Here is a 12,660-nt window from a genome sequence, read left to right as displayed (position 1 = left end):
GTTTCATAATGATGCTTTCATGCATTTGACAAATATATATGGAACCACTACTCTGGGCCAGGCTCCCCTGGGAACTTAGTAAACTTTAACTCAATATCTGACCTAATTCCCACAGGGTAAGAGTTATTAGCTTTGTTTCACAAATCAGGAAACAGAGTAGAAAGTTGGAAGTAACTTGCTCAAGATCACCTACTGTGGCAGGAAACAGGATTCCAACACGCTGTGGTCTGGCTCCAAATCATGTCTCCTTTCCACTTGAATATGATCATACTGCTGAGGATTCTTTAGGCCAGGCCACTTGCCCCCTAAACCCTGTCTTCTTATGTGTCTGTACATACCTATTACATGCTTGTTAATGGTCTGTCTTTCCCAGGAGACTTCACAGGAGGATAGAAACTACTCTTCTGAGCACTGTTGCATCCCTGGGGCCTCGCTCTCTTGGACATATGAAGGAATAAATGATAGTCCCTTCTCCTCCCAACCATTACAAAACTCATGTTGATTTCCGTTTTCCCTGGAGAGGATACAGATAGACATAAAACTCTAAAGCCATTTTTGCAGCAACTGTAATGTTGTAAACATTCATTTTGTATTTTATTTATTTAGAGCTCCATTATGCAAAGAAAGAATCATTTATGTGAGAGTCTGGGGAAGTAATCTCTCTTTCCCTGCTGATCCCTCTTTCTGCACGTTACGTTATCTCAGACCAACATGACAAAACCCAGGCACATGTCTTTTGTCAAAATGGAATGTGCATCCTCACAACAGCTGTGTGTTAAATGTTGCCAGAGCCTTGGTACCAACCTAGGACTGTGGGCTTTTCATATGATCTCGGCATAGCTTACTCATTATGGAAGTGGCGAATGGATTGTAACACGCCAAGACCACTTAATGGTGGTAAGACGGGAAACCATCCTGCCCACCAGAGAAGAAAGGCAGCCAGGCATGAAGAGAGGAGCATCAAGCTGTAAACCATAAGAGTGGTCACTGGTCTCAGCTTTGCCATTGATTCTCTCCCCGACCTTGGATGAGCCGTGATTCCTCATGTTGTGAACCTTAGTTTTCACATCTATTAATTTGAGGACATTAAAATACATCAGAAAGGATAGCAATGTCTACATCTACCCTGTGTAACTATTGAGAACAGGAGAAAAAAAAAAGTCTTGGGCAAAAAAATCATAAGACTCTGGAGTCTGAGTCCGAGATCTGAATTTAACACCTGGCTCCTCTCGACTGGTTGTCTGACCTCAAACTGGTCATTTCACTTATAGGGGCCTTGATTGCCTTTTGTTTGTGTAAAATGTGATCATTAGACTGAATGACCTTTTTTTAAAAAATGTGTATTTATTTTTGAGAGAGAGAGAGAGATAGTATGCTAGTGGGGAAGGGGCAGAGAGACAGCGGGAGACACAGAATCTGAAGCAGGCTCCAGGCTCTGAGCGGTCAGCACAGAGCCCGATGCAGGGCTCAAACTCACGAACCATGAGATCATGACCTGAGCCGAAGTCAGACACTTAACTGACTGAGCCACCCAGGTGCCCCCGGACCGAATGATCTTTAAGTTTCCTTCGTGGTTGGAAATATGTACATGTATTTGTGTAGAGATTAGAGGGTGGATTTTGGTAGATGCATTCACTAGCTTTTGTCCTTCCTAGGTGGGGACAATTATTTAGGAATCAGAAAATTTTTTAGGGTCACATGGTGTAAAAAATGTACAGTGATTCCTGTGTGAATGCTCTGGAAGCAAATTAATCTCCTTTTCATTAGAGCCATGAGTTCCTCTAAACAAATGAGTCAGAGCAAAATTTTGGTTGTCATCATCAGAATCTTCATGCACAGGTTGACCTTCTATATACAGTCCATTTCTGTCATGTCTGGTTGTCTAGTCTACATTGAGTAGTTATGTAGTGTTGAGGTTGTGTAGGTTATGTTAGAGTTAAAATACATGGTCTTTTATTAAGTTGGTTTCATTTATAGATCTTGAGAGGCCTTGGGGTGATAAAATCTGAGTTATGCATTGCATTAAGCAGAGTTATATAAAGCCTGTTGAATATTAATTTTGTAATGATTCACCTTACAGTTTTATGAGACTAGATATAAAAAGATACTGTGAATAATTGAACCTATGGTCTATAAAATGAAGTCTAGAGAAGAGAGAATAATTAGAAGTGAAGAGGGCCAAGCCTTTTCCTTCTTCGCTGAGATCAAGTTAATTTAATCTCATCCCGTTTCTGCAGATTCAGGCTTCCTGGTTTCTTAGAGCATTAGATGAATGTGCGGTATAGAATACAAAGCTAATAAAATGTGGATCTTTTCTACCATGTTATTGTTTTCATTAGTTTTAATGTGTCCTCTAAATATATTTTAACTTTATAGTCTGAATATTTTATATATATCCTTCTTCAGGTTGCGTTTTTCAAAACTGCTTCTAAAATAAGGCAAGTTCTTGCACATAAGAGATAGAAGTAGTTATATTTCTTATCTTTCAAATTGTATTTTGTGTAAGTTATACAAATGGGCAATAAGCATGTGAGAAGATGCTCGATATTATTAGCATCAAGGAAACGCAAATTCAAAACGCAATGAGATACTAGCAAATACCTATTAAAGTGGCTAAAATTAAAAGACTGACAATACCGAGTGTGGGTGAGGACGTGGAGCAACTGAAACTCTCACACACTGCTGGTGGGATTTAAAGTGGCAAAGCCATTTAGAACACACTTTTCAGTTTTGCTAAAATTGAAAATGCCCTTATTAGAAGACCCAGCCAGTCCACTCCAAGGTATTTACAGGAAAGAAATGAAAATATACGTCCATGCAAAGATTTGCCCTGGAGTGTTGATATGGTTGCCTTTTTCGTAGCTCTAAACTGGAAACAATCCAAATACCCATCAGCAGGTAAATGGATAAATCATTTGGGGTCTAGCCATACAATAGAATACCGTAAAATAAAACAAAATAATTTAAAAGAAGAACAAACTATGAGTATGTGCAACAATATGGATGTAGCTCAAAGATATCATGCTGAGTGAAAGGAGCCAAGCACACAAAATTTAGACTATAGGATTCAACTGCTATGAAATTCTAGAAAAAGCACACTAATATCTAGTGACAGAAAGAAGAGCAGTGGTTGCCTGGGGCAGAGGTAGGAAGTAAGAGGGAGGATATCGTACACAGGACCATAATGGAACTTTTCAGGAGATAGAAATGTTCTATGTCTTGGTTGTGCTGATAAGTACAGAAGTGAATATATGTCAGCATCTGATGAACTGAACACTTAAAGTGGGAATATTTTATTGTATGTAAATTATACCTCAGTAAAGTTGATTTTTAAAAAAAATTTTTTTTAATGTTTTTTTTATTTATTTTTGAGACAGAGACAGAGCATGAATGGGGGAGGGTCAGAGAGAGAGGGAGACGCAGAATCTGAAGCAGGCTCCAGGCTCTGAGCTGTCAGCACAGAGCCCCACACGGGGCTCGAACTCCCGGACCGTGAGATCATGACCTGAGCGGAAGTCGGACGCTCAACCGACTGAGCCACCCAGGTGCCCCTAAAGTTGGTTTTTAAAATGCCTTTTGGGGCACCTGGGTGGTTCAGTCGGTTGAGCGTCTGACTCTTGGTTTCCGCTGAATGCTCTCTGGGTTCGTGGGATTGAGCCCCACGTCGGGCTCTGTGCTGAGTGCAGGGCCTGTTTATGATTCTCTCTCTCCCTCTCTGGCCCTCCCCCACTCACGTGTGCATGCACACTCTCTCTCTCTCAAATAAATAAACTTTCAAAAATAAAAAATAATAAAATGGCTTTTGCAATATCTTTCGTCGGTTTATGAGTATACTCCCTAAACACTGATCTTCCAAGATTTTGATTCCAAGTCAAGTTTCAGTATTTACTCATTGTGAGATGGAGTCTGATACACACACATACAATAAAATCGGTGTAACAAGTGTTTGACCAACCTTTAGAATTTCCCCGAGAAACAAAAGAGATGACAAACTGGTAGAAATGATTTATAAATCATGATACTGTGCAGAAAATTGCCTGTTGCTAACCCTCCGTAGTTCACTCTGCCAGTCAGAGTGAAATTACCTTGGTATGGGGCGCATGTAAAATTAGTTGAACCTCTTATCTGGGCCCCAAATGAGCTCCCCCCCCCCCCCGATTGAATGCCTGGCTAGTGTACAGACTATCCTAGCAGATTTCCTTAGCATTTTAAAAATATCCACCTGCCTCAGGCCATGTGACACAGTGATCCACCCACTCACACCGTAAACCCTTCACTTCCAGCATTGACAAGCTACACAATCATTCCTCCAAGTCAAGATACACTGTACGAGTCAGCTTGTCAACGAGGTTTTAAGCTTCATCTGACATCTCCCAAGAATCCTCTGCTTTCAGAGCAATGAGCTCTAAGTTGGAGGCTCTAACCTAATTGTGGGGTAACGATGAGGTTGTTCTTGGAGAAGCCTAGGTCTCTTCTGCACATTAACAATTTGTAGCATGGGCAGGTAATTGCGTTTTGATTCTGAATGGACAGGGAGCACTGAAAAGTTGGGTCCTGCTTGAATCTAAAACAACACATACATTCATTTGACAGAAAGTCATTTAAAAAAAAATTTTTTTAATGTTTATTTTTGAGCAGAGAGGGACAGAGCGTGAGCAGGGGAGGAGAGAGAAAGAGGGAGACACAGAATCTGAAATAGGCTCCAGGCTCTGAGCTGTCAGCACAGAGTTCGACACAGGGCTCGAACCCGTGGACCGTGATATCATGACCTGAGCCAAAGTCAGACGCTCAACCGACTGAGCCGCCCAGGTGCCCCATTGACAAAAAGTCATTGAGTACTGTGTGCATTGTCCTGGGTTCTGGGGGTTCAGCAGTGAATAGGACAAGCAAGGTCAGTCTCCTCGGGGAGCTTACGTTCTAGTGGAGGGGTGGGTAGCCATCAAGTAAACATGTAATTTCAGGATCGTACGGGAAATACGCAAGGGTAGAGAATAACACAAATGCAGGTTGATACCATACAGGATATAGTGGTCAGGGAAGATCCTGCATGTTGAGTTGGGAAGATGAGGTGGAACCAGCTGTGTGACAGTCTAGAGAAACAGTAATCTGAGCAGTGAGGACTGTAAGTGAGAATGAGCTCGGCAAAGTAAGGAAGGAAAAGGAAGCAAATGTGAGAAGTATCAAGGGTGGAAGAAGGACTGTCGTGAAATGACGCTTCAGAGGTGGAGAGCAGATAAAACTTAAGTTTTATTCCATGAACATGAGAAGATATCGGGGCACCTTGGTGGCTCAGTCATTAAGCATCCGACTTGGCTCAGGTCATGATCTCACCGTTCATGAGTTTTAGTCCCACATCGGTGTACTCAAGCCCCACTTTGGGTGAGCAGGATTTCTGCTTTGAGTGAGTTTGAGCCTTGCTTTGGGGGAGCCCCACTTCTCTCTCTCTCTCCCTCTCTATCTCTCTCTGCATTTCACCAACTTGCACCCTCTCTCAAAAAAATAATAATGATGAGAAGTTATTGAAGGGCTTTAAGCAGGGGGAAAAATTATCTGATGTGTAAATATGGCCACTACGTGAAGAAGGGATTGTCTTGGGTCAAGTGGGGAAATTAATAAGAAGACTGTTGAAATAGTCTAAGGGAAAGATGATTGTGGCTTGGACTGGACTGGTGGCATTAGAAATAAGGAGATAGGAACAAATCGAGGGGCGGACCATAGTGGTAGTGCTGCGAGGGTTGGAGCAATGGGAAGTGGTGGGGAAAGCATCCATAGTTTTATGGTCTGAGCAACTAGTAGCTAATGGAAGTCTTTATTAGGAGACCACCTACAGTGATTGGTTATGGTGTCTGTATCCTTGCTTTGCCTTTAGGACACTGACCAAATGACTCTGAAGATTGAATAGCAGTTAATTATTTGTAAACATCCTGTGAATGGAACTCAGGTTGCAAAGACTCTGTTATCTCTCATCTGTGATTTTCCAGACATGCTAATAAATGAGTGCTGGAAATGTCATGATTTTCTAATCACAACCTTCTTTTCCTAAAAGCCGTTTCAGCCAACATCCATCATCAGTTCAGAGCAATATCCAAACTCTTTCTAGCTCTTGTTTACTGCTGGTATGCCACTATTCCCAACACACTCACTGCCAAGGAAGTACTTTGAGGAGTCTACTTGTGCTCTGGAAAACTTTTGGGAAGGTTGCCTTTTTTTGTTAATTATGGCTCAGGGATTACTTTGTCAGAAACTCGGAAGCCCAGGAGTCTATAAAAATGACAAGGTATTATTAAATATTTAAATATTGCTCATTTCTCCATGTAGTATGAGATTTGGGCTGAGATAGAATCTTGGGCTGTTTCGTTTCCGTGTTTACCGTCTTGCATAGAATCACAGATTCAATTTTGTCTCTTGAGCAAATTTTAAATTTGCTTCAAACAAGCAAGAATGGCATTAAATTGCCTTGACCTAGGTGCGTTGAGATTTTGTTGTTTCTCTGTATTCATGGAGAGTAGTGAACATTAGCACTGAAACAGAAGCATCTCAGTTTGTGAAAATGCTGTTGGAGTAACGATGAGAAAAATCTTTTTAAATGTTTTGGATTATTTTCTTTTGCATTATAAAAATAACCTAGCCCATCCTAGAAAATTTGGAAGGTACAAGATCAAAATCAACCATAGCCCAATCACAAAGAAATCCATGTGATGTTAAAGTTTCTCATGAAATGTTAGTGTGGAAAGGGGCTTGTTGGATTATCTGGTCCAACTTCTCATTTTGCACGTGAAGAAACTGAGGTGCGGGGCAGTGTGGAGTTTAGAACCCAGGTTTTCTCAGTTTTGAGCTGTTTTCCTGATTGCTGATGTGGCTTCACAAGCAGTCTAGATTCTTGGGGTCTTAATGGAGGCTCAGTATCTGCCACACCCTCTTTCTGAGCAAAGGGGTTGTGACATCTTAACACTGGGCATGCACGTGGCTCCATCTGCCCCCTAGTGTTCAGGAGGATGCATGGTCTTAAATAAGGATGGTGTTAAATGGCCTTGACTTGGAGAGCATTTCCCATTGAGCCACCTGCATCAGAATTATCTAGGATGCTTGTCGAAAATGAAGATTTCTGGGACCCACCCCTGGTTTTTGAAATCAGAACCTCTAGAGGTGGGAGTAGGAATCTGCGTTTTTAACAAACTCAGATCCATTGAAAAATAATACTTTGTCAATAAGAATAAAACTTCCCATATTGAGTCATTCAAATTCTCTAACCTGTGATAGATAGACGATAGCTAGATACATACATACATACTAGTAAATGGGTAAAAAGTTTCTGACTCCACACAAAGAAACTGTCGATGGTTATCTCTTGGGAGTAGAAATAGGGTGAATGGGAGAATGAAGGCTTCTCTGTTCCATATAAGCTAGAAACCTGGATTTTCAGAACACAGATGTGTTTGGAATTCCCTTTATAAGTATGCCTATGGTCAAGCTATTTCTTTGAGAGACTAGAAATGTCTGCAGATTATTATTTATTTGCTAGTATGTGGACAGTGGGAGAAAGGGAACACTTCGCTGATATAAGAGGACATAGAAGGATCAACCAGGGGACAAGGTGAAATCCAAGTTCGTTCATTTATTTGCTCACTTATTTATTCAATACCTATTCATTGACTACTTTGCGTGTACCAGAAACCATTTGAGGTGCTGAGGACATGGGAGGGAATAAGACAGCAGGGTCCCAATTATGTAGAGCTTACAGTCTATTATGGAGAAACACCAATAGAGTTAAACAAGATAATTTTAAATGGTGACAAGAGCTGTGAAGAAATAAAGGAGCTATGCCATTATGAATGATTGAAGGGCTATTCTCTAGTGGGAAGGGACAGCCTGAGAGGTGACATCTGAGCTGAGGCCTTAGTGGCAAGAAGAAACCAGCCATGTGCATATCTGGGGAACAAGTTTCCATGAAAGGAGGCTGCAAGGACAAGGTCCTGAGGAGAAATTAGCTTGATATATTTGGCATGTGTAAAGAAAACTGGCATGGCTAACACAAGATTCAAGTTAAAGTTTAAGAGGAAGACAGGGCCAAGCCACATACTGTAATCATGCCACAGTAAGCAGTTTGGATTCTATTTTAAGTGTAATAGAAAGCCTCAGGAGACCTACATTCAGGGAAGGACAGTTGATATCATGAGATTTGAGTTGTTTTTTTTTTTTTTTTTTTTTTAAAAACCACTTCAGCGCTCAAAATTATATAGAAACTGGGAGTCCAGTTTTAAGAAAATGTGCAACTACTTCAGGAGAAAATTACTGGGAACCACAAAAGAACAAAAGAAATAGTAGGATATACCATATACATGGAAAGGAAAGACCAATATTATAAAATGCTGATTTTTACTGAAGAAAGGATTTATAAATTCATTGAGGTTCTGAACAAAATCCCAACAGCATTCTAAAATTGAATGGAAATGTAAAAATGCAAGAATTTGGGGCACCTGGGTGGCTCAGTCAGTTAAGTAACCAACTTAGGCTCAGGTCATGATCTCATGGTTTGTGAGTTAAAGCCCCATGTCAGGCTCTGTGCTGGTAACTCAGGGCCTGGAACCTGCTTTAGATTCTGTCTCCCTGTCTCTGCCCCTGCCCCCCAAAGAATAAGTAAGCATTACAATTTTTTTAATAATAATAAAAATAAAAATTCAAGAACGTAATAAGGGAGGTTTGCAAAAGAAGAAGGAATGAAGGTTTCCCCTAATTATCAAAATATTTATAAAACCATAGTAATTAAGACATTATGTTATTGGTATAGCGGTATTGAAAAATAGATCAGTGGGACAGAATAGAGACTGAACAAATATAGACCCTTCCCTGTAGACCCTATAGACACAGGAAGCATTGAAATTCAGAATGGAAAACATAGAATATCAGAAGTAAATGTGTATCAGAAGTAAGTTATTTCTCCTTATGGAAGAATAAGTTTCCAGACTTACACTTCGTACAAAAATCAATTGAGGTGAATTGAAAACCTCAGTATAAAATGTAAAAGTTCAAAACCTGTAGGGAGATAAAAAGAAAGTATCTTTATACCGTTAGGATAACATAGATTTTGTAAGCTAGAGACACAAAACCACACTTAAGAATGATGAAGTTGATGGATTTCACTATATCAAAATGTATAACTTGTATAATGTATAACAAAATAATGCCATAAAATTAAAAGGCAAGTGACAAACCAATAGAAGATATTTGCAACCTGAAATAACTGACAAAAACCAGGTTTCTAGAATCTCTAGCAAATTCCTATAAATCAATAAGGAAAAGTCAAACTACCCAGTAGGAAAAATGGGCCACTTACTAACAGTCCGTGTCTTGAGGGGAAGACATGAATGAGCAATAAAAATGTGAAAAGGCTTTCCACATCGCTGATAAAAGCAAGAAACGCCAGTTTAAAATCCCAGGATAGCATTTTATGCCTGTCGGAGTAGCAGAAATTCAAAAGGTTGAATTAGACAAGTAAAACTTGGCAAGGAATTGAGATAAACAGCACTTGGAGAATAAGTTGTCATCCCCCAGTTACACTTGAGAATGCACATATTCCACAACAGATTTTCCTGCAGACAGAAAGTTAGCAACATTGTTTCTCCAAGGAGGAGCACTTGGTATTTTTGTGAGGGGCAAGTCTCTGTCCCTCGAGACTTTCATGCACTGTAGAAATTTAGCATCCCTGCTCTCCTCCACCCCCAACTCACAAAAGAGCTCTCTCCCATTTTCAGTTGCCCCCAGGAGAGCTGGACTTAACCAGGACAAAGTCCTGCAGGTATACACAGGGCTGCCACAATACTAATGGGCCGGGACAGCCTCTGCCACTGAACAGAGGGATCTGGACTCTGGAGGAGGATTGTGAAGGGTGTCCATCGGAGCATCCTTTGTCATGATTGGACCCCGCCCAATAGCCATCAGTCCAGAAAAGGAGAATTAAACTATGGTATGGTTGTATTATAGAGTGCCATACAACAGTCAATGACCTAGATCTGTATGGACCAAAATGAAGATGTCTCAAAAACAATGTGGAGTACAGTGTAATATACATGCTGTACTTTATAAAAACTGTAAAACCTACACTACTGTAGGATATGTTGTTTTGGACACACACACACACACACACACACACACACACAGACATATCCATGTGTGAACTGGAGGGGTTTAAGTTCCATGTGGTTCTATTTCTCAAAAGAGTTAATGAATGCGAAGAACAACATTAGTTCATTTTGAGTGACGGCACAGTGACGCGGACAGGAGTTTGTCACATCATCCTTTGCGTAATGCTGTATTTTCGCCAGCACTCAGGCTGCTGAGTGGACAGTGGATGGGGCGAATGGAAGGGTGAGCATGGGAGTGAGCATGGGGACAAGGGGGCAGTGAGGCTGTGCTGGAAGAAGATTCGGGCCCGGGAGGAGCCAAGTGAGGACCCCAGCATCCCTGCCAATGCTACTTTGAACTCCAACGGCACGTGACCACTTTTCTGCTTCATTTCTCTATCACCTAAAGGTCTTTCTGGAATAACACTTCCCTTTATTGCTTCCTCTGTCTTCCAAGCTATGATGTTGTCACCTAAGCAGGCCAAAGATTTGTTGGCTGCCTTTTTTTTTTTTTTTTTTTTTAGCAGAATGAGACATTCTGTATAAACAATTTAAGCCCTCTCTCTCTATCCCCATCCCTGCAATTACGCTCCTACATTTCTTTTTTATTTTTTTTTTCTGGAGCATTTTTTATTGTGGTAAAATATACATAATGTAAATTTTACCATTCTAGGGTCACCTGGGTGGCTCAGGTGGTTAAGTGTCCGACGCTTGGTTTTGGCTCAAGTCATGATCTCACGGTTTGTGGGATGGAGCCCTGTTACGGGCTCTGCACTGACAGTGTGGAGCCTGCTTGGGATTCTCTCTCTGTCTCTGTCTCTCTGCCCTTCCCTTGTTTGTGCTCTTTCCTCTCTCAAGCTTAAAAAAAAAAGTTTACCCTTCCGACTATTTTTAAATGTGCAGTTCAGCAGCATTAAGTAAATTCACAGTGTTGTAAAACCTTCATTGCCATCGGTCTCCAGAACCTTTTTCATCACTCCAAATTGAAACTCTGTGCCCATTAAACAATCACTTCCATTCCTCAGTCCCCTATGCTCTGATAACCTCTGTTCTACTCTCCATCTGTATGAATTTGACTACTCGAGGCACCGCATGCAAGTGAGATCATACAATATTTGTCCTATTGCATCTGGTTCATTCCAGTTACCATAGTGTTTTTAAAATTCATCCACAGTGTGGCATGTATCAGGATTCCATTCTGTTTAAAAATGGATACTGCTCCATTGTATGTGTATACCACGTTTTGTTTATCCATTTATCTTGTCAGTGGACACTTGGATTATTCCTGCCTTTGGGCTACTGTGAACAGAATAACATATAATGCAGCTATGAACAGGTGCACAACCGTCTGCTTTCAATTCTTTGGGGTATGTACCCAGAAGTAGAATTCTTGTATCTTATGGTAATTTTATGTTTAATTTTTTAAGGAGCTTTCAAATCATTTTCTACAAAGACTGCACCATTTTACATCCCCATCTGCAATGCGTTCTAACTTTTCCTCATTTTCACCAACATTTGTTATTTTTCACTTAAAAAAAAAATATCCCACCTAATGGGTATTAAGTGGTGTCTTATTGCGGCTTTGTCCTACACTTCTTTTATAATTAGTGTTAAGAAAGCCTCATACATGTCTTCTGTTCAGTTGATTGGTCCCTAATACCCATGATTTTTAGTGTTTTTGCATTTCTTTAAATGCATGCCATGAAACACAGGTCCTATTATAAGCTTCTGGCACTGGGGGCTTGGGGGCATGAGATGGGAGAGGTTAAATTGGGAAACAGTGCAAACGACAGCGACAACAAGCACCTCCTGCAAAGTCATAGCGAGTGCATATTTAACTTTGGCAAATTGAAGACGTTAGTGTGAGTTGGTATCCTGACCCTCCTGGCAGTTCTCAGTGTCTTCAAGCATCTTACCATGCCGAGGGCGATTCGTAGGCATGTTTTTATACAGGGGCCCGTAAAGAAAGCCAACTCTTCCATGTGGTGCTCAAAAGCAATTTTATCTGTTGGCAACTTTGAAGGAAAACCTGGCCATGTTGATGATGACATGCGATGGTAGACTGTATGGTGTGGCACTTTCCCTACGGGATTCCCAGTGTTCGTTCTGATCATTCACAGTTTTCAGTTTGAACTGACTTTAGAAATTACTTCCAATGCAAGATGCAGTTTTACTGTATATCCTCCCCTTGAAGTTTGAAGCATATATTTTCCAGACCCTGAAAAGTCCTACAATAAAAATAAAAAAACAAAAACCTGACTACCATAGATTAAAGCAGGAGTTGGCAAACTATCTCTGTCAAAGGCCAGAGAGTAAATACTTTTGGTCTTGGGTCTCTGGCACAGCTATTCAGCCGTGTGATTGTAGCTCCGGAGCGACCAGAGGCAGTCTTTAAATGACTGGATGTGACTGTGTGCCAAAAAACTTTACCTGCAGAAACAGTCAGCAGGCTGGATTTAATTTGCAGGCGATACTTTTCTGACCCCTGGTTTAGACCGTTGTGACCAAAGGTTGTTGAATCATGACCTTTCCCACCTTT

At 40.8% G+C, this 12,660-nt stretch overlaps 2 long non-coding RNA genes across 4 annotated transcripts in view; one reads left to right on the top strand and one right to left on the bottom strand.

Moving 5' to 3' along the window:
* The window catches only part of LOC123383572, a 75,136-nt gene that overhangs the window by 494 nt on the left and 61,982 nt on the right, over positions 1–12,660 (top strand). The gene's annotated exons all lie outside the window — the stretch shown is intronic.
* Positions 1–12,660, bottom strand: part of LOC123383575 — a 54,863-nt gene that overhangs the window by 16,992 nt on the left and 25,211 nt on the right. For 2 of the 3 annotated variants that reach the window (XR_006593419.1, XR_006593420.1), the window contains exon 3: positions 339–514. The exons of the other annotated variant lie outside the window; for it this stretch is intronic. This is a non-coding gene — a long non-coding RNA (uncharacterized LOC123383575). The remainder of the gene's footprint in view (positions 1–338; positions 515–12,660) is intronic. 3 annotated transcript variants of the gene reach the window in all.

Source organism: Felis catus, assembly GCF_018350175.1.
Source record: "Felis catus isolate Fca126 chromosome A2 unlocalized genomic scaffold, F.catus_Fca126_mat1.0 chrA2_random_Un_scaffold_64, whole genome shotgun sequence".
NCBI classification, from domain to species: Eukaryota; Metazoa; Chordata; class Mammalia; order Carnivora; family Felidae; genus Felis; species Felis catus.
The sequence above is the reverse complement of the archived record's forward strand: the minus strand, read 5'-3'. Positions and strand labels throughout refer to the sequence as shown.